The sequence below is a fragment of the Synchiropus splendidus genome, chromosome 4, assembly GCF_027744825.2.
Source record: "Synchiropus splendidus isolate RoL2022-P1 chromosome 4, RoL_Sspl_1.0, whole genome shotgun sequence".
NCBI lineage: Eukaryota > Metazoa > Chordata > Actinopteri > Syngnathiformes > Callionymidae > Synchiropus > Synchiropus splendidus.
This window is the reverse complement of record NC_071337.1, coordinates 12,572,154-12,594,647: the sequence shown is the minus strand read 5'-3', so window position 1 is coordinate 12,594,647 and position 22,494 is coordinate 12,572,154. Positions and strand designations below refer to the sequence as shown.

The window sequence follows — 22,494 nt, the reverse complement described above, 5'->3', positions numbered from 1 at the left end:
TTTGTTGTCTTTTTCCTTGTAGAGGCGTGTTATATACTCTTAGTATATCTTGTCCTATTTCAGGGTGTATTTTTTTGGGGGGCGATCATCTCTAAGTTGCCCTCAGGGGGTACCTCCCTGGACCACCAAAGAAAGAGACTCATTGCATAATAGATTCCAATTTAAGTCCTAAAAAAATGCAGCAACAATATGCTCCTAACACCCAGAGGTTTCACAAAATACAACAAGCCATCGAAAAATGAACTTTCATCATTCGAAACCTGCTGTAAACCAGCCGAATTTACCAATAACCCACCTGCACATTCATTTATTTTTTTATTTATTTACTTTTTCCGTCACATAATGTAGGCCCAGAAGGAAGAAAAACAGCTCCAAATCATGATAATTCACATCTGAGTAGGATTTTTGTCAGTAGATACCTGTGCCTGAAAATATCTCAAGCACTCTAAATCCTTTTCGTCTTATTTCTTTTAGAGGTATTCAAAAGATAGCAAGGCGAGACATAGGATTGAACTTAAAAAATACAATGTTTAATGCATAACTTTTGTTCCATGGCTCACTATTTTCTGCTTCACGCTTGACTTTCAATGTGAGGTGAACTTTGGTGGTTCAATATATATATAAAAAAAAGAAGAGTAAAATAACAATCTGCGTGTGTGTGTGTAAACAAACTATAAACGCATATCCATTCAGCTTTTCAAGCATTAAGAAAAAAGAAATGACATCAATGATTGTGTATATGAAAGTTTCCATTTCCTGCAAGCTAAGGGGCCGATTAACTCCAGGTTTGCATGAAGCGCCACGCAGGCTCACGCTTATAACACAGTGATTCATCAAGAAAGCACTCGTCGTTGCATCTTCCAAAGGAGTGAATTTGCAAGTCCCAGTTAGTGCGGTTGCGTGAACGCACATACATGCAAATGAAATCATTTATCCCGCCCAATCTGAGCTGTCAAACCTATGCCTTCTGAAGACGTGTCATCATTTAGCGCCTTTCAAATGTATGTAGGGTGTACACTTTACAGTGTATGTGTGTGAACATGTCACATCAAAGAGAAAGAAGATAGTATGTCTTTTATCTTCCTTACGTTGATGCAAAACAGGAGGTCGTGTTTTCAATGCCGTTGGCTTGTCTGTCTTCAAAATAACTGGATGGACGGATTTGGAATCAATTTTCAGGAAATGTTTGAAATCGGAGAACAAAGAAATGATTACATTTTGAGAGCGATACGGATCATTTTTCAGCCATCAATTCAACTGCTCAGTACACAATATATACACACTTTCAGGGTCCCCATGCTCCCTGCTGGTCTAGGATAGAGGTCTCCAACCACCCGGTCCACGGGTCATTTGGTACAGGGTCGCAGGTAACACATTGCGTAACTCATCTATGGTCTGTTGAACATGAGCAATTCCCATGATGCCTTGCAGCCCCTCAACCAATCCACCATTGCCCGTCTCCTGAGCAGCTCGGCGCACTGGAGCTGATCAACCACTTTGATGATGATTCGCGAGATTGTTGGTTTCAGAACGCTCTGTTTGATTCACAATGATGTGCAAGAACCAGAACTGGCACAGAGGTGTGTAGATGTGATGGGTTCACAGGGCTGCAGAGCATCATGGGTACCATTCAGTTTCATTTGCCACCTCACATGCCAAATTTTGTTGCGTGATATTCCCACGATAACTCTGCCGGTAAGGTGGTTGTATATGCCTGTATAAAAGAACAGGTCATGGCACAGACTTCACTATCTACCTGGTCAGGAGCTATTTTGTAGTTTTCACAGGGAAATTTGGGGAAATTAATAAAACCTTTAAAGAGACTTGTAAGGTCGACACAATCTAATTTCACATGAGGGGAACTAGAAATTGCCCCAAGTGGTGGAGTTTAAGTATCTCAGAGTCTTGTTCTCGAGTGAGGGAAAAGGGGAGTGTGAGATTGATAGACGGGTTGGTGCAGCGGCAACAGTGATGCGTCGTGGTGAAGAGGGAGCTGAGTCACAAGACGAAGCTCTCGATTTACCGATCGATTTACGTTCCCACCCTCACCTATGGTCACGAGCTTTGGGTAATGACCGAAAGGATGAGATCGCGGATACGAGCGGCTGAGATGAGTTTCCTCCGCAGGGTGGCTGGGTGCACCCTTAGAGATAGGGTGAGGAGTTCAGTCATCCGGGAGGATGCTGCTCCTCCTCATCGAGAGGAACCAGCTGAGGTGGCTCGGGCATCTGATCCGGATGCCCCCTGGACGCCTCCCTGGGGAGGTGTTCCGGGCATGTCCTTCCAGGACGAGACCCCGGGGAAGACCCAGGACTCGCTGGAGAGATTATGTCTCTGGTCTGGCCTGGGAACGCCTCGGGATCCCCCGGGAGGAGCTGGAGGAGGTTTGTGCGGATCGGGAAGTTTGGGCTTCCTTGCTCCGAATGCTGCCTCCGCGACCCGACCCCGGATAAGCAGCAGAAGAAGGTGAAGGTGAAGTTGTGAAACTAGACACAGAGACTGACACAACTTTCCTTGAATAAACAGTGCTTGTGTTTGCGCCCTCCAGAGATCAAAAAGTTTGAATAGTCACACGTGCAACTGACTCTGAGTAGAAATCCACATTCACCTGCACTCAGCAGTTCCGGTAGAAATACCCATCAAGATTATTATTAAACTGCCACATGAGTGTGTAATTGGTCAAGCACTTTGACTATAGTGGCCCCCATTGATTATCGCCTACATATATGGTGAGAGCAAGTCATCGCTGCCGTGATGGATCACAGGCAGTCTAGACTGAGAATTGATCGTTTCCAGACAATGATGAATTCACGAAAACCGGCCGACACGGTGAAACCATGAGTTATGATGTCGTCGTGGTTAAGTGGTGACAACATCGGAGCCTTGGAGGGTTTGAATCTCAGTGAGTCACAGCTCAGGAAAGCTTATTAGAAAGTCCAGAAGTGATATTGATCAATAGTAAAGAATTATGGTTTTAACTGGGAACCTGCAGCGGGTGATACAGAAGGCATTGCTTAAAAACAGGCAATAAGTAAGATGTTAGACAATAAACATGATGCTCTCAGTCTCATCAGCACCATGGACAGCAACCGCGCCACACAATTTCTAATGGATATAAATATAGTTTCCTGAACTAGGGATTTGTGTGGATTTTTGCAAATGCTATATTTGCTCCGCAACACATTGAACCATATATCATCACTGACATTAATAAACCAATAAAAATGGTGAAATTAGAAATAGATTTCCATTTGCATGATTCGTCTATTATTTAGTTATGCTATGTTGAAACGTTTTTCTTGATATATTTTGCCTGTTATTTCTGTAAACACAGTTGTATTAGTTTACTGATTTCTCATTGCCTTTGTTTCAATTATTAATACCATGCATTATGTATGCAGTTGGCATTAAACACGTTACACAGATCCCCATTTAAATGAATTAATAGCAAGCACATTTTGGTAATGGAGATCTATTTCAGTAAAAAAAAAATACCTTTTTATACATATATATATTTGACTGTTCCCAAAACATCAGTTTTTGAAGTATCCATAATGCAGCTATAGGAAGTAAAATGATTTCATTTTATTTATTCATTTAAGTTAGATAAAAAAGCCAATCAAATAACAGCATGAAAAAGAACCACACAACAAATGTAGAAAAATATAACAACAAAGCAAATGAGTTAAATATAATAAGGTCAAGATAATCTCCACCCAACACAGTGAGATCTAGTCTTACTGACATCATAAATGCATCACAAGCGGTTAGCTCGGGGCTAATGATGCAAACAGGCTGTGCGACGTTAAAGTTGCTAAAACATCAACAAAGCCACAAACATTCTATCAGAGCTTGTTCAGCGACGGCAGCGATCACATGCCAAATTTTAAATTGACACAATTTACAGTCTTCACTGTCATCAGTCAGACTCAGAACCGCACCACTAGTGGTCAGAGACTGTGGCTGGCAAGTCCATGATTAATCTAGACGCAGGTTAGAGACCGATAACTGAGATCAACCTGAAATTTTGGGATCGATGAATCACCGAGCGCGAATGTCTTGCCAAACTGCTTGACGCATTTCTGAGGTTTTCACATGCTCCAGTATATGCAAACCCTTAGCTCACCAGCCCAGTCGACAGGTATTAAAATATACAACTAACTAACTGACAAACATGCAGATTCCTGGAAGGAAATCTAAAGATTTAGAGAAGAAATGCCACCAGGGACCGTTCTTTCTTCTGCTGCTTCATCTAATATAAAAAAGACTGAACCCATGTGGTGACCTAATTTTCCATCTCCCACCTCCAATTCCCTCTTTGCACAATCTATGTCTCTCATTAAAGTCTTTCCCCCAACTGTACAGTCCTCCTCCTGTTTGGAATCGGTAGCACCACGCCGCAGGCTGGAAACAACAGTGGGAGGAAATGGCTCTACAGTGCAGTGGAGATGCAAATAACCAATAAAAGAGTGGCAGCAGAAGTCGTTAAATACAAATATTTGAGTCATAAGTGAAAAACGGGTGGAAACAGAATAGAAACTCTTGAGTGCAGGGAGAGAGAGCGATGAAAAGGTGGGAGCGGTCGTTTACCAATGAAAGCAAAAACCAGCACAGCAGAGAAAAATAGAAGAATTCAAAACTTTGGAACCCTTAAAGGTATTTTGGAACGGTTCCCTCCACTTTAATAGCATTAATAACTTCTCATAAGGGGCTGGAAATTGATGGAAGCATGAATATAGTTGCACAAGATGTGACCTACAGTCTAAAGAAAAGAAAAGAATGAATTTGGCCGTAAATATATGCACCATAACAATCGGCGCCTCTACTGTATGCTGATGATGTGGCAATAAAATGGTGGAAAATATGGCTCTGCCTTAGCATTTCAAGTTCACTTGGGCGATGCAGATATTATTGTAATTGATAAGACAGTTTACAAAGAATTATTTTTCTGCTAAAAGGTTGAATTAGAATCTGACAAAATGTTGGCAAGGAATGACTTTAGACTTGGACAAAGTGACTAATGAAATACAGTTTCAAAGACATTGGGGACACTGTCCTATAAAGTAGCCATGGCTACTTTTATGCCTCATTTGCTGATGCAGCCATGTGGGTTTGTGTGCCAAAAACCTTGCTCTCGTTTTTCCCCAAGACCTCACTTGCACTGTGCAGTCCTAAAATATGTCCTCAGAAGATTAGGAATACAAATAACTTACATAGTTCTTGCTCTCGTGCTGAGTGCACTCAGTATCTATAACAAGGCTGGCGTTCCTAATAAAAGTTTCACAGTTCCATGTCACTGGGTAATGAAACATTCATGATGGAGCCTTCAAGTTTATTTCTTTCTGCCTTGAATTTTGCTTAAACATCAGACAATGAATGAGTCAAACACTCTCAGACATGGTGATGGCACTCGAAACTGAATGGAAATTATATCACATTTATAGTGATATAACCACTTTTCTTTGGACAGAATGAAATATTTTTGATGTGTGTATGTTGGTGAAATGCTTCATGGAAAATCCAGTTTCTGGCAACATAGGAAAAACTATTTTGGAGGTGGAGGGCGGATAGTCACTTAGATTTCTCCCAGGTACCATTTCCTCCCACAGCACTGCCACAGGTTTGACTGGTTGTCTTTCTATATCTGGGCTGTGATGGACTCTATACCTGTCCCAGGTGTCCCCTGCCTTTCACCCCAAGTAGCTGGGATCGGCCTCAGCTGCCCTGAAGACGGACCGACCTATGAGCGCTCGCATGTTTGATATTCAAGCCATCATTCTTGCTTTCTTAATGTGCGCTGGGTTGAATATTTTTCTGCCGTGATTGGTAAAATGGCCCCTTGCCAATCTCATTAGCTTAGCATGCAGACTGCGGTCTGCCCGCTGAGACGCTGTGGTGTGTCTACGTGGACTGGCATGTTTGCGTGTCTGGACGACGTGCAAGCCAGTGAACGCCACCACTCCCACTGATGGTTCCAATAATGGTATTAGCGAGCGCACGAACAAAAGGGGGGATGAAACATGGATGCAAAAGAAAAATGGATGCACAGGGCAGGACTGATGTGCACGCAGAAAGCTTTCAGAGCTGCTTTAAAATGTGCATGGTGATCACAAAACTGAACAAAAGGTTGTGGTCTGTCGGTGATTTCCATGCTATTACGTTTAGTTAAAGTGTCTCTCCCTGCGTGACGCTTTAAGATTGTCAGCAGGGGGTCCTGAGAGTGCGAGGGCACAAGCAGGAGAGGTGGGGAAGATAAAAAGTGACTGTGTAATTGGTGCGTTGACATCAACTGTCTGACAGAGACAGGTACAGAGTGGGAGGGGAGTGCTGCTGGAACAACTGCTGTATTCATGGAACAGGGATTTTTTTTTTTTTTTTAAGACTGGTCACATTCCTCCTTTGATGTGATACATCCGTTTTTCCCTGCCCTCATCATGATAAGTAGTAAGGATCACAACAGGTTGAATAGAATTGGAGTTTCATTGGTGTCACTTTCAGTTACAGAGGAGGCCAAATCAATAATACAGTCAGCGTCAAACAGGATTGTCGGGCCTGATCGTCACTTAGGATTTACACGATTGGCGGCAATCATAAAGTTCTAGCTGATCAATATAGCTTCTCCACGTAAGTCAGTGAGGATTCTCACTCCAAACAGGGGACACACACAACAATAACCGGGCTGTTCTTGGTAAACCCTGACCAACTTCTCGCTTATAAGAATATTCAATAAGAGAATTCTTCGGCCTGAGGGGAGAGAATTTGTCCTAACACTCGGCTCCCAAATCGGTAAGACTGTCAACCAACGTCAACTGTGACATGGAACGGAATGCAGCCACTCAAGACAGAGAAACAAAGAAGCAAAGAGGGACAATTTGAAGTAAATAGATGGCAGGAAAGACAGTAAAGTATATCTCACTCCCACCCCTCGCCATCCTCACCTGCTCTGTTCCTTCAGGTGTCCACAAGCAGTGGTTGTGTTCCCGTTATGTATTTATTGTACTTTTCCTTTGGGGACTTTTCCATTAAAATCAGTCAAAACCACCATCATCCTGCCCATTTTCATGTCGCCTGTTGTGCTTTCTTGTTGTTGTGATGCTTCATCTTACTTTTATCACATGATCATGCAAGATTCCGGGCTGGACAGACGAGCTTCCAGAGCAGTAATGGGACATAATCTTTCTATTCTATTTCCAACATCCTTATGCGTGCCGCATATAAACATGAAGGCGAGGTTGGCTTAGTATCAAAATGGCACTGCAACCATTGGAGGTGTTGTATTTACCAAATAACATAGAGATACTTTTTTTTTCTTTGACGTGACGCGCTGCATGCAGTGGCAGGAAACACTACGGAAGGTGAAATGTGATTTGACCTAATGCCTAATGCATAGATACGCATTGCTGATGGCTTAATTCACAAGCTGCTGATACAAAATTATCATAAAAATGGTCTCGGCTAATACACTATTTTGGAAATCTCAGGTGTCTTGATCTTTTGGTTATTCACCAATACTGAATTGCTATCCAGTCGAGACCTGTCTGAAAGTAGACTTAAGTGCTGGCTTACATGAAGGTCCCACCCTCATGTGCCTCAAAAATGTAGCTGTGATACGTCAGCGATTCTCTATTGATACTGCTGCAGCACCTGGATCCTGCAGGTTCATGCTGCATAACGTGAGGCAGGAAATGTCCCAGTCTGACTGAGATGACAGCACAAGTGCTAGCCCAGGCTCTCTTGTCATTCTGAGTCTTGACTACTGCAACTCCCTCCTGGCTGATCTGCCTGCTTGTTCCAGCCAGACCTCTGCAGCTCATCCAGAATGCAGCAGCTTGTCTGGTCTTCCCAAATTCTCCCAGACGACACCACTCCTGCTCTCTTTTTGCTGGCTTCCTATCACAGTTAGAACAGTTTCGGTCATTGCTGTGCAAGTTCGAGGTACTGTTAGCTCCACCCTCTTCATTGAACAACCAGTTAACTATCTTCAACCAGTTTGCTCACTGGGGGGAAGGTCTTGTGTTAGGAACTAATTGTTGTACTGTATGTCCCTAAACCATGGAAATAGCTTTACATCCCGACAGCTGACTCTTCCAAGCCAGGGTCAAGACTCACCAACTCAGATACCAGCTGGGATCTTTAAATAATAATGCTTAGGTCATGTATTGCTTATCTTAGTTGAGCTTAGTGACTTTATTTGATCTTTTGAGCTTCGTGACCATATGGAGTCTCCGCCCCTTCCGGTCGGTCCATGGGACCCAACCTTGGAAAAAAATGAATGGAAGTTTATGGAGAGATCAATGTTATGTTCTGGTCCACTTCGCCTCATTGCCTGGATCACACATATGCTGTACCTCAATTGAAATGATAAATAATGACTGAACTACTACTAAACTATCAAATGTAGAAGATAGCAAACATTACCTGACTTCGGTAAATACTTACCGTGACCTTGTTGAGGTTGTCCCACATGCTGGCTTGTCTGCGACGAGCATTGTAATTCGCTACCACATATCACACTAAACCTTTGTGTAACTTTTGATGATGGTCAAACCCAGTTCTCTCACAGCATTAAAATACATTGGTACCTCGGTTCTTGAACACAATCCGTTCCAGACGGCCGTTCGAGAAGTGAATTGTTGAAAATCTGAATCGATTTTTCCCATTACAATGAATGGAAAAAGAAAGAATGCGTTCCAAGCCTTAAAATAGTCTTTTGTAGGAGTGAATGTAGAGTGTCTGCTGCAGGTGCGCTGTTCCTCTGTGTGTGTGGCCGCTGCATGTGGGAGGGGTTGCCGAGTGAGTGACGTCTCTCCAGAAGTGAAGAGGTGCCCGGTGCGTGTCCAGCTCTGAATGTGCGCTTCTGTGCAGTTTGGCTGTGACAAAGTCATAAACCAAGTCACGCTCTGTCCCAGACTCGCCTCATCCCTGTCCCAGCTCCAGCCCACAACAGGACATCAAACCCTGGAGTGAGCGCTCCAGCCTCGGAGGTGTGGAGAGCGAGCACCTCCCCTGTGACACTCTACCACGGTCCAGTGCAGAGACAGGAAAGGTTTTACACCTCAATATGAAGAAACAACAGTCAGTAAATGTAGCTAACGGGACACGTCTGCATACAGAGGCTGCGTTATACACAATAACAAAGCACGTCGTGATCGGTCCACGCAGCTTTTTTTCGGCTTTTTCGAAATCCGAAGCAAAAAAATCTCGACATTTTTGTTCAAACTCTGATTTGTTCGAAGTCCGGAACGTTCGAAAACCGAGGTTCCACTGTAAATCTTTCTAATATACATACAACATATGTGAGCTATATATTTTTATTTCAAGCTCGACCTGAAAGTAACTCTCCATTGACTCCTGTTCAAACTGATTGTTGGAAGTAGATGGGCGTGACTGAAATGTAGTGATTTTCCCAACATATACATATCCTTTCTTGATCAACCTAATCCTGACAAGAACATACCAGGATCAATCAGAGTCTGGCTTAAGAACAAGAGAGAAGACTAATGCTTTGAGTGGCTGAACCTGGTATGATTCTACTCCTGCACCTGGAAAAAGTGAATGCAAAGTAGGGTGTCCCAACTTATTCTCAAACAGGAGAAGGCCGTAAGACTTAAAAAGAGGCGACTAGTCTCTTTTCATGCACCGAGCTGAACAATGTCTGACCACCACAGTGACGCTCAGGAAGCCAGCAGCATTTTAATGAAGCTAAAAATGACACTGAATGTAAGCTTGGACATCAAAGAGAGCAAAGGTTAGTAAATCTGCCCACTGATGTGCACGGGGAATACTCCAGCGAGCAGGTTGAGGCTTACTGTCGTGATAAAAAAAAAAAAAAAAAAAACCCTCCCCCACCTTATTAATCTCCCCAGCTCGCCCATCTATTCAGATGTTCATCACACCCCTCTACATGTGCACATCCATCACATTTTTCCGTTCATTTCATTACATAAACCACCTATTCAACCGCAGATGGACGCGATCGTTCAAATCCTGAGAAGCCGGGGAGAAAACTTGGACTGAGGCCGAGCATAATGAGATGACCATCATGGCGTACAGGACGGGGTGATGGGATAATTGATAGTTTAATTAAGCAATAAAATAAAGTGCGTCAGAAACCACACGTGTGTAACAACACCTGCGTTGAGTAACTAAAGGGTTCTGCTGCACCTCAGCCCAGATATGCTGCTCAGTGGAGTGGGAAAGCCCCAGAGATAAAATAACGGGGAGCCGAGCTAATACTGCGGGGCCTGAGGGACTGAATTTCTACATTTGCTCAGGGAATATGTGACTCAGTGACTATTTTTTTTTAGATAGTGCACCAATATATTGCTATATAAAAAAGGCCAATGGAAAAGATTGTGTTGAAGGCTGTTTGTGTGATGAGACAGAGGGGGCGTGACTGAGCAAACTCAGAGGGTTCAGCCGCATAATGCATTTATGGAGGCGAGAAGAATGTAGCCCTTCGATCCATGTGCTGAGATGGAATAAGGGAAGACTGGACTGGTGTCTGGTGTTTGAGTCCGGGGCCAGACACGTGATCTACGGTTGTTACCAGTCCATGGAAAATGTTTAGAATGTATTGCTGCACAATGAACCAAATTTACAATTTTGTTTGCCACGATGGATTGATATTCCTTCGACCCAACCACATCAGTGCTGGGCAAGTTATCATTTGAAAAGCAAAGAAAAATGTAAAACATATTTAACTTGCTCTTCTTTTCTAACCCTATCCATAACATGTAGGTAACTATGTTTATTTATTTCTCTTTTTTTAATTGTTAAAAAAAAATAACGTAACCACGTCGGATATTCTGTGTTGTATTAGGCTTCAGTTCGGGTACAGACTTTGAGTGTGGTGTATCCCTATTATTATCCCTATTAATAATCCAAAAAAAAACATTTTTAAAGAGAGGGAAAGTATATTTCAAAGATGTGTTTGATCAAAATATTAGGACATATTTTGTTCTACGTAAAAGACATGTATGAGGCCCCATAATAAATAGCACCATTTATCACGCTTCTGTTGTTTTCTTACTGCCTCACATGCTCACCAAGCAACCCACCCGAATGTTGACAGGTTATTTAGCTGGACATTGCATTAGAATTGGTTGACTACACCTCGTCAGTTCCAGTTCCATTCATACATTTCAATTGGGCTTTTAAGGTGTGTAAAATTGGGACGGTTTACACACACAAGCTTTGACACCAGAAATTACAACGGGTCGCCTGCAGGTATTTTATGACCGCAATATGTATGTCTCGCTGTCGCGTGCCAATGCAACCGCGAGAACACTAATCTGACGAAACAACTTGCTCTCGGAACATACATATACGTTATTACACCCTCATCGAATCATCATGAAGAAAACTGGGATTCACATGACCTGCCTTTCACTTGAAAAAGGTAAATGCATACTGAATAGGATAATTTACTGTCTCTAAAATATTCACTTTATCGCACCCATAATTTGCACTGTAGGGCTCCTGTTGTGGCTTGGCACAAAGCCGTCATCGCAGGCCAGCTGCCGAGACACACAGACACACACACACACGTAAATCCTCTGTTCTTTCATTATTAACTTGCACATATCCAGCTCAAAAAAATCCTCCAATGGCGCATGGTGCAGAAAAAAAGAATGACTGGAAGGAATGTTCCTCGTACACCGGAGAACTGGATCAAAGGCACAAAAAAGACATTGCGAAACGCTACTGCACAGAGCTAAAGGTTAAAAAACATTCTCGCTATGATTCAAATGTACATGCAGCCAGACACTTAACGCCCCGATAAAAACACTGGAGCTTTGCTTTGAACATCATGCCCATTGCTGATAGCTATACTGAGATAGCATAGTTCATTCCCTGAGAGACGGAAATATCAGACAGAGAGTGAGGAGCCGAGTGAAAGAGTGACAGAGATAAAGGCTCCTTTTTTTTTTTTTACTATCTTAGGAGTCAGTATGCTTTCTGAGGGTAACATCAAAATCAAACTGTCAACTTCTTTTTCACATCTTGGTATCGCTTTCCTGTTTCTGACCTCAATTTCATGAGTTAGAATTTAAGTGCAATCCCTCTGCCCAGCATGCATGTTCTGTGGTGAGAAAATCCTGGATTCATTTCAATAGCCGCGAGACTGAAGACCACAGGGTTGTCCAGCGCTTGTCCTCGAATAGCTGCACCTTTTATTCAAGTATTTGGATGCTTTTTTTTTTTTTTTACTGGGTACCTTTAACCAGTGTTCATAAGTTCATAATGTCAAAGAAATTAAGTTACATGTATCCAGGGTACGTGTATCTTGAGTGTCAATCTCCTCACACCCCCCCCGCATCCACCGCTCTTTTCTCTGACATGACGGCCCAGAAAACCGAATAACTGCGTTGGTCCGGCTATGTTTGGACTTCTAAAATGCATGTTAACAGCATAGTCCGGCGACTGGAGAGAAATTCAAATGTATCTTAGTTAGTCTACATGACTTAAACAATGGTTGATGTGCAGCTGTGCGAGGTTCAGCTACGCAGTGGAAGTAAACCTGTTAGACTACTCATTGTCTAATAACCTTGTTACGGAGGTGAACCACTCATTTAATCTTATAGAAAGTGGAAGAGGAGAGGCAAGTTGAAGGATAGAAAATTGACAGCATCATGTTGTGAGCACACCAAAGTGAGGGGATCTGTTATTACAAAATAATATACATAGTGTTTGAAGATACTGTACTGTGCATCATGAAATGTATTTATCTTCATTCTGTGTGTATTGTTTATTTAAAGTGAAACGTCATTGAGCAGAAAGTATTTTGGTGAGTGAATGTCAATGGATGCATCCTGGAAAACAGCCTGTAGATGGTACCAAGACATCTACCAGATGTTAAATTCAGTAACTTTTGAACCCCAAAAAAAAAAAGAATATGAATATGCAGAAGCACTTTCACCCTGCAGCAATATTTCATGAAACATGTCAAAACAATGTGGCAGAACTGACACCTCAGATTAGACCACTGGGCCTTAAAAAGACCAAGTGTGTGAGTGTGTGGAGGCATATGTGTGTGTGTTCTTAATGTGAGTCACTGTAACAGATAAATGTCAGGAACTAAGATTATGTCAACCTCCTCAGATTGACAGACAGCCTGCAGTTTTTACACATCCAAGAAGAAATGAAACAGTAGAACGGCAGCCATGACAATACAATACGTACAAGGTAGTGGCCAAAGGTGAGCGAGCAGCAGGAAATTCTTCAAAAGTAATTTACTACACAACTGCATCAATCATCCATTTTGAAGTGCCATGAGTCATATTGGCATTAGTGTTTCCATGGCACCTGTCAATGGACAGGATTTACTCAGATTGATGAAACTGAGGGGAGTCAGTAACTTTGATATGGGTCTTGTGATGACTGGACAACCGGTCGGCCGATGTGTCTTCTCGCATATTTATAAAGACTCCTACTGGTGTCCAAGTGAATTTAATGGCATTAACATTAACATGAAACATACAAATAACCAATATGTTTAGTTAGTTTAGTTTAAAACTAGACAACGTGGTTTCTGATTTTATAGCATTATTATGGAAAAAAATGCTCATTCAAATCCACTGAAAAATGAAAACAGTAAGTTGGGAAGAAAGTGATACATAATAATAAACTTAGTCATTAAAAAGATCAGTGCGGTTGAATATAAGGGGGCTGTTCCTTGTTTTTTTTTTTTCATTTTTAGGAGTAAGATCAGCTAAAGTAAAGTCGTCTATTTACGCTCCCTTTACGATGTTCCCCTCACAGATTACATGCGTCCATGCGTTCCTTAGATCTGGTTTTGCAGTTCAACAACATATCCACCAGGGGAGGGCAGAACAGAGTCAAAAGTTTATGACAACGGCAAACTCCAAAACAAACATGGCGACAGTGGAAAAGGTCCTGATAATGTACCACTTGAACAAAAGACGGAACCAGCAGGCAACGTTGTAGAAGGTGGTGCTCGGTGAGGCCACTAGATACTGTATATTGCAACTGGAAGACGGAGAATTTCCACCAGTGTTATGTCTTCTTCGTGTCTCATTAGAGCTACGTCTCAGGTAGTGGCTGCAACACTTCCCCACCACGGCTTCAGGTGTTACTGCTCCATTTGGACTGTATCCCTAAGCTTTGTGGAAACGTACAGAAATACGGAAGAAATGAACGCCGAGCACGGACAGAAGTTTCTGTCCGGATCTGTATGTAACGTTGAGCAATAAATGGGCCTATACTTTTATTTAGTCCATTTTTTCCCTTGTTTCCATGTTTTCCACTACGTAACAGCTTTTTTTCTTTGTCCCTTCATTTTTCCATTACGTTTAAAGTGGCCCCTGGGGAAATTGAGATGCCCATCCCTGATCTAGACTATAATTATCGTCACTTTCACATGATGAATTATTGCCTCTACAACCCGATTGATATCTTTGTTCATACGCTCCCCAAAGATTTGTCGCCTTTATATAAAGTCCACAAAAAATAAGACAAACTTCGCTTGACTTTCAAGACTTTAATCTTTTTATTTTTTCTTTTTCCCTCTGCTTCAAAAGTGATATGCGTCGACATGCTACCTTTGGTTTCCAGTGCATCCTCCTTTGATGCTGCTGAGAGGCCAACGAAGCATTTGAGATGCGGAGGTTGCATGAGAAACATCCATCCGTAGCGATACGGCGTCTTTTGATCCGAAAATAGTGCCGAATGAAATTCAAAAACGTGTCCACTTTCATGGATGACCTTGGGCACTTCTCTGCGCATGGAAACATGAGTGAAAAGTCAACCAGTGTAACATCCTTTACTTTGGCTCATACTTTAGAAACGGCTTAGAGGGAGAACGTGACCATTGTGAGCTAAATTGGACAATAAACTGGTTACATATTTCCTTTTCAAACAATGTGCTCATAGCAAAAATAATGAACTGCCTGTAGCCATTGTGTGTCTCAGTACATTACAATGGAAAGAACCAATTGACATTGAGCCTCAAGCTTAGGCCATCAACCGTCCTATAAAGTCATGTTTCAATGTTTCAACTACAATTTCTATTTATTCATGTATTTTTAGCCCTTTGATGTTTGATGCCATTGTGTCTTCCCGTAGCGGTTGAGGGCTGAAAGAGGTGGAATAAGACTGGTCTCTCCATTTATAAAGCCAGCATGAGTATATGACCAAAGAGACGGCTCATGCAGCAAATGATCCAATTCCTGTGATAAAGAATGTATTTAACATTGGCTTCTTCTTCTTCTATTCCTTCAAATCGAATGGTTTTCACTTCTCGTGCGGCGTACGTGGTAACAAATGAATATACACCTGTAATTTCCCTGAGTCCAATTGCATTTATAACTCTCACTAAGGATTAGCTTTGGCATGCTTTGAGTATTACGTCCCAATTATCCCTAATGGCATTCAGAGCTCTAATGACATTTTTCAGTCCTATTGGTTGGTGGCTCACTCAACCTCAGTGTAACGCAGTAAAAATGCCTATTCTGTGGCCCGGAGTTAATCCCTGTGGGACCTGGTGACATTTACCCCGCTAATTTAGCATTTTAAAACTGCCAGCATTATGTAAAACACTGAGGATTGTTTCAAATGACTTGAACAACACATGCTCCTCACACTCCATCTTGGCTTTATTCATGGTTTTTATGTGTATTTAGTCATCGACAGACTTCGTTTTTCATGCAATATTCTTAGTACACACTATCCCTTCTTTGAAGATCTACTTGCATTCATCTTACACATGCCAAATAAACTGCTTGCTTTGGCAGGCACATCAATATAAAAGCTTTGAGGGATGACAATAACTAGACAACTTGCAAATTCCGAAGGCAATATATACAGGTACAAGTGATTTCAAAGGATGCACAAGCGGTATCAACAAACACCAAACCCGATGGTGACCAAGTGAGGACTAGTTTTTCTCAAACATCACATTGGGTGTAACCTGAATAGGGAACATTCCAGTCTGTGAAAAAGGGGACCCCAACCAGCACAGTGGCCGCATTAGAATACTAGTGTTTTTGTGTAATGTTGGACAGAATTGTGGCGAACTGAGGAAAAATTAGGACACAAGTGAGGGTCCGGCTTGCGACCTTTGCCTTGATAAGTCAGACAAATACAACTGAATATTTTATTTCCACATACTGCATCAGGAAAACAGTCCATCAATCTGTTTTCCTTTCATATATTTCATGTTGTTTTACTCTTTCACCACTTCTGCTCAGACCTACTTGAATGAATGGAGAGCACCATCCACCACCACTTCTCTTGGCTGTTTTCTTTGCTTAATATGGAGACTTAACCAGATGTGTAGCACCTCTGGATTAAGACGGGGTATTAAGAGATCAAGCCCCAGCTGCATGCTGATCCATAAAGGGCTTAGAAGAATATGGGCACAGACAGACACAGGTATCGATTAAAGGCATTGTTATCTGATAGCCCAGGCGTCCACTGCTCCCTGAAGTCATCAAGCAACCAAGGCAGAGAGAGACAGAAAAAAAGAGGACAGTGGTGATAAAAGCAAGGGGATCAAGTTGGTATCCAGAGAGGATCTACTTGCAGTAAAATAAGAGGAGGGATATTAAGGAGATGCAGTTGGACGTTGTGCGCTGAGATCGATAAATGGGGGGCAGTCAAAGGAAAAGTGGCAGAAACGTATCTAGTTTTTTGGACAGTTATTTCAAATTTAGGGGAAAAAAAAGTATTCCTTCGATGTTTAACAGCTGTAACCAAGAGTGTCGTCAACAAGATTACACAAAAAAGTCATTGTTTTCTCTCTGTACTACAAAGGAAAACAGCGCATACTATAACGCTTTTCACTTTTTCCCTGTTTATGCAATATTTCACTTGGGTCAGCAGCAGTGGCCTCAATAATATATCGCATGTCTGGCTTCTGTGACAAAACTCCAAAGACATCATCAACCTGCTATTTTATTTAACATCATAAATGCTTGTTTTGCTTGTAAAACCACAGTCATTTTTGTTTCATCCACAATTTTGAATAAATGATGAGCATCAGCTGCCACTGGTTGAGATGTTGGGTGGGAAAGGAGAGAAGAGTAAAGGAAGAGCAGAGCCGGAGCATGAAAGCGTGGCCATTATTCTGGGAAGGTTGACATCTCAAGGGTATGTCTGCTGTCAATCACACCTTTACTTGGTGATTGATGTTAAACTCCTGAATCACTTTGAGATCGGCTACTAAGAAGTTGCAGGAATTAGTCCCGCGGGAGCCTGTGAAGGGTACGGAATTGTTTTCTGTGAGAGTTACAAATGTCCACCTCAGGGGATTAGTGCGTAGAAAAGATGCGCTATTCTCTCCTTTTGGCTGTGATGGAACTGTGGGAAGTTTTACTACAGAGATGGTGAGAAAGAGGTGAGTCAGTTCCCTCTGTTCAGCAACTCCGGCATGAGACACAATGTGCATGTGATGGCCACTACTTGCACTGGAGGCTAATTGTAGGCAAACTAAAACTGCAACGATAGTTGGAACTGCAAAAGCTCTTACACGTCTGCTGGAACATGTTTTATTTTAAAGAAGATTTTGAGCAAACATGTTACACGTAATGGGAAAAAAATGCAGTAACTGATATTTTGAGCATTTCCCGTTGCGTTGTTGCTGGTCCGGCTTGATAACGGATGAGTTCAGGATCACAGAAACACAAGTTTAATATTGTTTAATATTTAATTTGTTCGTCATTTAATCCAGCTCAAGCTCCATTTTATTCGGGTGCAACTGAGCAGAGGTCTCTTTTTGACTCAGGCTCAAAATCACCGAAACAATTTGCCCCAATTTATTTTTTTTCTGACACAAGATTTTCATGCACATGAACAGCTTTGTGTTAACAAATGTATAACATTTAACTGTGATGAGACTCATTGTACATTTATTTATTTATTGTCATTTTATTTGTTTATATACGATAGGTACTTACTTATTGTCTTGTGTTGTTTGATAGCTTGTGACTTCACTGTTTAGCTTTTTTTGTGGTTTTATGTATGCTGATGCTTTGTTGAACATTTGTTGTGTAGCTTTAATGTCATTGACTGTATCTTCTGTTATACGTTGAATTTCCCCATTGTGGGATAAATAAAGGATCTAATATATATATATATATATATATATATATATATATATATATATATATATATATATATATATATATATATATATATATATATATATATATATATATATAATGCTTAAAATATTTGGACATATTTTCATCATTTTGCCACAACCGTCCAGCTCCATTAACAGGCAACAATTTTGATACAATAGACCATAGCTACGGTCTCCAGATATGGGGAGGCTGCCAGCACACTCAGCAGGTGACCCTGCTGGCAAACCCATTGAAGTTGCCTTTTTTGTTTGCATTGGGGGAGGTGTGAGAGAGGTGGCAGCCAAAACCATTCTGGCAAAATGTTACATTGATGGCGCAGTGTGGATGCCAACATTGTCTTCCGATGCTACAAAGAAGGAGCTTCGGACGTGAAAGTAAAACCACAGATTAAATTTCCCTCTTCGACCAAGAGAACTCATTTAGGTCAGTCAATTTCCAGTGTTTTCCACTTAAATGTTATACAAGTTCTATCTTTTTTCATCATCCGCTCGCTCCTCCCTTTTCTTCTTGTCCTGCTTTCTTTCTCCATCTGTGTTCAATTTTAATTCAATTTAATCTGCTATTTAATTCAGAAACTCTCTCCAGAGTCTCCTTTTCTTTGATCGTCTGTTCACATTCCCCTCCCTTTCTTCTACATTATCCCTTCCCCCTTCGATCTTGCCTTTTCAGGTTTTCCAACCTCAGGTCTTTATTTCCCCTCAGTTCTTTGGATAAAGCCAGTTCAGGCGTCTGCTAAAGATTGGTAAATACATCGGCAGGGAGTTCGAGAGGAGTGGTCATGTTTTTGTATCAACGAGGCGATAGATGAATTTTCTGACAAAAGGGGTCTAAAGGGATCGAGAAGAGTCCGGTTTTTGGAGAGGGGCCGGGACTAAGTGCAATGGGAGACGCAGAGGGGAGATTATAACAAGACAGTGACAACATGGTGAGAGTGAAAAAGCGAAAGAAGCTTTCTCAAATTACTGGTATTACTCTGTCTTACATCATTCATCCACAACGACTGCCCATCCCCTCCAATATACTGGTGAGTGCGTGTCCGTCCGTCAGTCAAAAAAATAAAAAAATATATATATCATTTTTACCCCATTCAAATAATAAAATAAAACAACTGCACAAGATCTTCAGCACGTGCTGTAGAACTTTCGATGTAGCCAAATGACTTGACATGATCAATCTGCATCTATTCTCCCATCTTCTCCTCAGTTCTCATTTTCCTTTTTTTTTTTTTTTTTCCAGACGTTCCTTTTTCGCCTATTTACTCAGTGCAGCTTTGATGGCTCATTACCGACCATTTTCAAATCACTGCATCCAGCCTGCTCTGCTTAGACGAAATGACATCCCTGCTTATTGGAAAATGACCCGTGTATTTAATGAGCACTCAACAATGAGCTGGTTTCTGTACCACGGATGGGAACTGAAGTCAGAAATACACTCCGGAAAATAAGGAGGGCTGCGAAAATGGTAATTACAGTTTGTGTTGATGAGCTAAAATTGCACTTTCTAGAGGAGATATCTATCATCAGTCACTTCACACCTTCTCTTCCGCCGATGAGGGAGTTTAGCTGTGGCGCTACCTGTTGGCTGACACGACTCGGGGCTTCTGGAGGTGATCTGGTTGTGCCTATCTGGCAGGGGTTATTTACCGAAGCATGGTTGCTTATTTGTAAAACGTGAGGAGCACCAGCCAGACATTGACTGACAGTCTACCAACAGCCTCACACTGTTCTTCACATTCTGACAGCGCCATCCGTGGACCCAATCCTCCCCTCTTCACCCCCATCAGAAAAAATAACATGCACCAACCACCTGCCAATCAATCTGTTGTGTCACATAGTAAACAGTCAAACACCCTCCAGGTATTCCAGCTGGAATGTCGATAAAGTAGGCCAAATACAATAGAAAATAAAATAAACACCAAGTGAAGGGAAAAGTAACTGGCGAGGAGGAAAAAAAACAGTATATATTCCTGGTTAATTTTGGGTTCCATTCCTTATTCTTCAGTTTTGTTTTTTTTAATGTAAAAATGTCATTTGAAGTACCATTTGAAGTAAGTACGCTCACTGAAGTCGCCCTCCAAACAAAGGCCTTTTGAACTGCACATAGCTCTTGCACTCAACCTAGATCAGGAAACAGTCAGTGTTTTAGTGGAGGCACGGGATTTAAAATCAAATCAAAAGCTACGCTGAACATTTCCTGCGGTTCAACTTTGCATGGAGGCTGCCCATTTGTTTGGTTCAAGCAATAATAGTGCCACGCTCCACATGTTTCTTCTCTTCATCAGTAGTTCAGTAGTATGTTAAAATGAGAAGTTCTGTCACTCGGGAGAGGCTCGGAGTAGAGCCGCTGCTTCTCCACATTGAGAGGAGTCAGTTGAGGTGGTTCAGGCATCTCATCAGGATGCTCTCTGGACGCCTCCCTTTGGAGGTGTTCCAGACACGTCCAGCTGGGAGGAGAGCAAGGGGTTGACCCAGGACCAGGTGGAGAGATTATATCTCTACGTTGGCCTGGGAGCGTCTCGGAGCTGGTGGATGTCGCTCGGGAGAAGGGCGTTTGGTGTGACCTCCTGAAGCTGCTGCCCCTGCGACCCGGCAACGGATAAGCCGAAGGTGTCGAAGGGGTTTGCTCCTCCTTAAGACGCGTTGTCTTTGGAACACTACGACCCATCGCCACTCGACTTCCGCTGTGATAGTGACTGAGGCTGTCAGCCGGAGAGGTGGTGATGCGGAGCCAGGAGTCAGGAACCAACTAAAGGAACGTAAATTAAAATATCTTCATGATTCCAGAGAATGTGATCATTTCTCACTGCTTCTCAGTAACTACCAGTTCTTGATGTCCATTCTGCGGCCTGTGTGTGTTTACACCAACAGCAACATGACGCATCGACACACAAATTTTGTTGACGACATTTTGTTGTCTACGTCATCGATGGCATCAACAAATCGTTGCGGCCCTACAGCAAACTATTGACTCAAAATGACGTAGCCCAAACAAAATATATGTGCCAACACAGATCACAAAATCAGGTGCTTTGGAGGTTTATTTTGTTGTTGTTGTTTCACTCATTTTAAAGACACTACTCTCAGCAAACATTAGCACTCAGATATGCGTCCATATGTAAATGAATAGTCGAATGAAATAAGGAAAGGAAAATGCAAAACAACCAACGAATTTGGATTGGACAGCTAAAATGCCCTCATACTAGTTTGTCGCGATATAAGCAGGAACCTGGCGGCAATTGCCACACTGCTACTGTACCACCCGATGTTGTCGCTGAGTTTCTGCTGACACTTCGGACTTTAACTTTGCTTCCATTTCAAATGGAATCCATTCTTCTTCATGTTGAGTTCCCTCTCTGTACAGTCCTGGTAAAAGCTGCCCAGTGATTGGCTGACTTTTTTGTAAGCTCTATGTTAAATACACACAATTTGGAAAACAAAACATGCATATTTGCCATTCACTGTAAAAAAAAATCTATAATAAATACAAGAGTGTTCATCCAGTTTTTTTTTTTTTCAAATGACTGATTTGATAGTTGGGCTGATGCCCACTTAAAATGACCCATTCTCCACATGTCCATGTTCTTAAATTCGGGTAACTCCTGCACCGCGGCAAATAAAACAGCTGTGCAAATGGTTTCATCTGTTCCACCCTTTCAATTACTACTGCCCCACTAGGGTGCCACTTCCCAGCAAGCCTTTACGGTGAAGAAGTAACAACAGTTGGCGAGGAGCGCTGTGCTTTCTTTAAGACGGAGCCCCTCACTGATTCACCGATCTACTCAGAAAATATGTTTTATACATGATTTTCAGACCGTAATTCCAACATGTCTAAACTCTCTCAACGACAAGAACTAGGACAACCTTCCTTTGTCTCATCGCTCAGTGCTGTTTCACACATGTATCACCCTCCAGCTCAAACACGATGCACCTGGTGAGAATTACACACACATGCTGCAAGAAAAGGTGAGAAACAAAGCGAAAAAAAGGCTGAGTAGGAATTGAGGACAGAGCAGGAAAAGACGGTGGTCATGCTTCAAGAGGCAATGCACGTGTTCCTTCAACACAGAACCCTAGAGCTTGCTAAAGCCGGCACCAGCACCTGGCAAGAGACAGAGAGACATGCAGGGCCGGCGATGGATGGAAGCTTGTCTGAGAATTGAGGTCACGCAGAGAGAGATGGAGGGTAGCACAACAGGAGGTCGCAGGGCTTGCGAGTATTGAAGTGCCGATGTGGGCCCCAAATTGACAGAAAGTTCCAGGAGATCACAGTGATAAGGTGTAAACATACTGTTTTCCCAAATCATGATGCTGTAAAATGTAGTACATAATAATAATACATACACATGAGGTGGATTTTTTTTTTTTCGAAAACCAAATGTGTCAAATTA

General features: G+C 42.1%; 1 protein-coding gene across 5 annotated transcripts in view; it reads right to left on the bottom strand.

The window, feature by feature from the left end:
* csmd3b (CUB and Sushi multiple domains 3b) overlaps positions 1 to 22,494 on the bottom strand; it is a 344,162-nt gene that overhangs the window by 287,002 nt on the left and 34,666 nt on the right. The window lies entirely within an intron of this gene.